The following is a 3,499-nucleotide window of genomic DNA, read 5'->3' on the forward strand; positions in this document are numbered from 1 at the left end:
CGGAGGATGATGCGTTGTATCCAGAGGTTGATGGGGTGGAAGGTGAGTACCAGGAGGGTTCTGTCCTGTTGCAATTGGAGGACTGGGGTCCAAGGGGAGAGGTGCGGGAAGTTGAGGAGATGCGTTGAAGGGCATCGTTGACCACCTGGGAGGGGAAATTGCGGCCCTTGAAAAAGGAGTCCATCTGGGATATTCTATGGTGGAATTGGTCCTCGTAGGAGCAGATGTGGCGGAGGTGGAGGAATTGGGAGTAAAGGATAACATTTTTACAGGAGGTAGGGTGGAGGAGGTGTCGTCTAAGTAGCTGTGGGAGTCAGTGGATTTTAAGGAGATACCCATGTTGAGGCGGTCACTGGAAATGGAGATGGAGAGGTCCAGGAAGGGGAGGGAGGTGTCCAAGATGATTCACATAAACTTGAGGTCAGGGTGGAAGGTATTAGTGAAGTTGGTAAACTGTTCAACCTCCTCATGGGAGCATGAGGTGGTGCCGATACAGTCATCGATGTAGCGGAGGAAAAGGTGGATAATGGTGCAGGTGTAGTTGCGGGAAGATGGACTGTTCCACATACCTGACAAAGAGGCAGGCGGAACTAGGGCTCATGCAAATGCCCTTTGGTCTGGAGGAAGTGGGAGGATTCGAAGGGCAAACTGTTGAAGATGAGGACCAGTTGAGCCATTTGAATAAGTGTATCAGCGGAACTCTACTGGTTGGGTCAGCAGGAAATCCGAAGAAGTGGGCACTAGAAAATTGACCAAATGCTTGTTAAAATATGTAGATTTTAAGGTTTTTTTATTTGTTGTTTTCCTTGGAATATTTGGTTGTAACTGTTAATACTTTTTTTTCAATTATTACATACCTTAGTGTGAAGTGTGGTCAATTACATTGTTAAGATTTGTTAATATCATTGTTAAGAGAAATAGATGGTATATATTAACTGTCTTTGAGCACTATAAATACAGCTAGAGAGTGGTAAATTATTTTTAGTCAACTTATTCCAACATTATGGCACATCTCCAGAGTAGGCGGAGTTTGAACCTTCTGGACCAGAGGGAAGGACACTACCACTGTACCCCAAGAGTTCTCTTTGAGTGGGATAGTTGAGTTGTCAGATTGAACAAGTCAATAATACTCTTCACAAAGAAATGTTATGTATCTGGTTTCTATCCCACCAGTCAGCTTGGATTCTATTAATTCTATTAACAGTGCACACATAATACATGAGTCTGTGTTTGCCATCTCATTGAATTTAATTAAATATGGCTCCTATTGGATGTAATGATGTATTTGCACAATCAATTGTTGGTCATTTTATAAGATAATGAGTCAGTATGTCTGGTGAAATTAACATCTCTTTTATGTTTTCAGAAGAAATTTGTTGATTTTTCCCCACCACCATGTTTGCTTTTATCTAAATAATTGCCACAGTGGTTCATTTAAATGTGTCAAATTAAATTTTTAAAATCCTATTTGATTCACTCCCTCATAACACACTGAAGCTTTGTGATGGCAGGAATTATTTGATTGCTTTGGTTTTTTTGAGGATCAGCTGTGATACCTGATTCATAAATGGTGTGTCCTAGAAATGTGATAGTTGGTTGCTAGAGCTTATATTTGTTACTGAAACCTTGCTTCCTCAAGCATTGCAACATGGCTGCCACACTGTCACCATCCTGGGTTTTCTTCACAGATGCAATAAAATGTTGCTGGATTTGCTTTTAGCCTATTACTATTACTTTTAGTAGGGCTAAAGAACTAGAAAATACCACAACCTGAGTGCATCATTTAGGCTGTAAAGCGACTGATTTAACCTCAATTTCCTTTCTGTATCTCCAGTTTCTTGTGGAGGATTTAAAAGTACTTCTCAATAAAACTTACGAAAATGGTGCTTTTGACATCAATGGATACACAGCCGTGAGTGTGTCGCCAATAAAGTATTAGGAAAGTCTTCAAAGTCACTTTTCTGACTGTTTGGAGAGTTTTCTCTCATTCGCTGATCACCCAGTTGTTCCTGAAATTCCTGAACTACAACTCTCACCTTAACTTTAAACTCACTGTTAGGAAGTATTTCTCTTACATATCCACCAATGGGACAATGCGAGTTGTCTTTTATCTGGCCCCTCCATGTATACCCACATTCTCTCCACCTATCACACTCTTTCTGTTCTCCTTTCTCCACCAATTTCCCATCCGGCGTATCAGCAGCCATAAGGGCTATCACAAGGAGTTCTACTTCTTCTACATTCTTTGCCTGTCCTTTGGTCCTTGCTTTTGTTAAACTACGCCCCCTACTGGGTCTCATAGCCCTATTTGGACCACTATGATTCCAGCTATTTCCCCTGCCATCAGATGTCCTTTCAGAAGTTTTTGATCTTTTTCTTGAGCTAAGTTCAGCATACCGAGCTTAAACTACATATTCTGGCTTTTACTTCCTGTTTCCAATCCACACACTTGATATTCTGCCCTTTTTCTTGCACATTCAGGCAGTTTTTGTAATCCCTGTAGCCATTCCTGCCCTTCCCATTGTCGTGTCCTTCCACACACTAGGTCCTTTCACACACTAGGTCCTTTCACATATATTGCCAACCAAGTGCTGCTCAATCTGGTGGTGAATCTTTGGAGTAAGTGGCCTTATCCTAAACTTCACTATTAATTTGTCCACTCCTAGTTAGCCCATTATTTGTCAACATCTGTTGTTCATAAAGATCCAGCATATGTGTATGAAATGCATAATGTGTCTTCATTTTCCATCAGTCTACCTGGCTCTGTCAATATGTAATCTTTGCCAGTAAGCTGCAATGAATGTACTTTAATAATTTGAATACAATTGACTAATATTTCCCATATGTTGGCTTGGTTTCATAGAAGGTTTCCCTCTGTGAGCCCTGGCAACTTTTCTCAAACAATTCTATGCTACCCATCTCATTAATTATGCACCTGTAGTGACTGTAACGAGGTCAGCCAGGTGGACCTCATACAATATGAGTTCCATAATTAGGGGTCCAATCAGGGAGCCCTGGCTGACAGATATAAACAGGAGTGTCTCACTGTTTTGATCACACCGCACTGCCCTTAAAAAAAAAAGAAAAAAAAAATGAAAAAAAAAAGATAAAAAAAGAAAAAAAATAAACAGGAGTGTCGACTGCCTGCCCCTCTTTCGCGGTTACGTTAGGGCCCGGGTGTCCTTGGAGAAGGAGCACACGGTGTCCACCAACACCCTGGAGTTGTTCAGGGAGAGGTGGGCGCTGCAGAGAGTGGAGTGCATTATTTCTCCCTCCAACTCTATTTTGATTTAGTCCCTACCCTTCCCTTCACTGTTTTTGATCACACAGCACTGCCCTTTGATTTGAAGGGCAGTGTTTGTCACTGGCCACCCGGGTGTTTTCCTATCTTCCTGGTGGTGGAATTTGAATAAAGATTCGTGTACTTTGTGTCTTTCACTGTGTCTCACACCTGCACACACACACCATGGGTGCTGGAGATAAAATAAGCACTACCGCA

The sequence above is a fragment of the Chiloscyllium plagiosum genome, chromosome 19 (genome assembly GCF_004010195.1).
Source record: "Chiloscyllium plagiosum isolate BGI_BamShark_2017 chromosome 19, ASM401019v2, whole genome shotgun sequence".
NCBI classification, from domain to species: Eukaryota; Metazoa; Chordata; class Chondrichthyes; order Orectolobiformes; family Hemiscylliidae; genus Chiloscyllium; species Chiloscyllium plagiosum.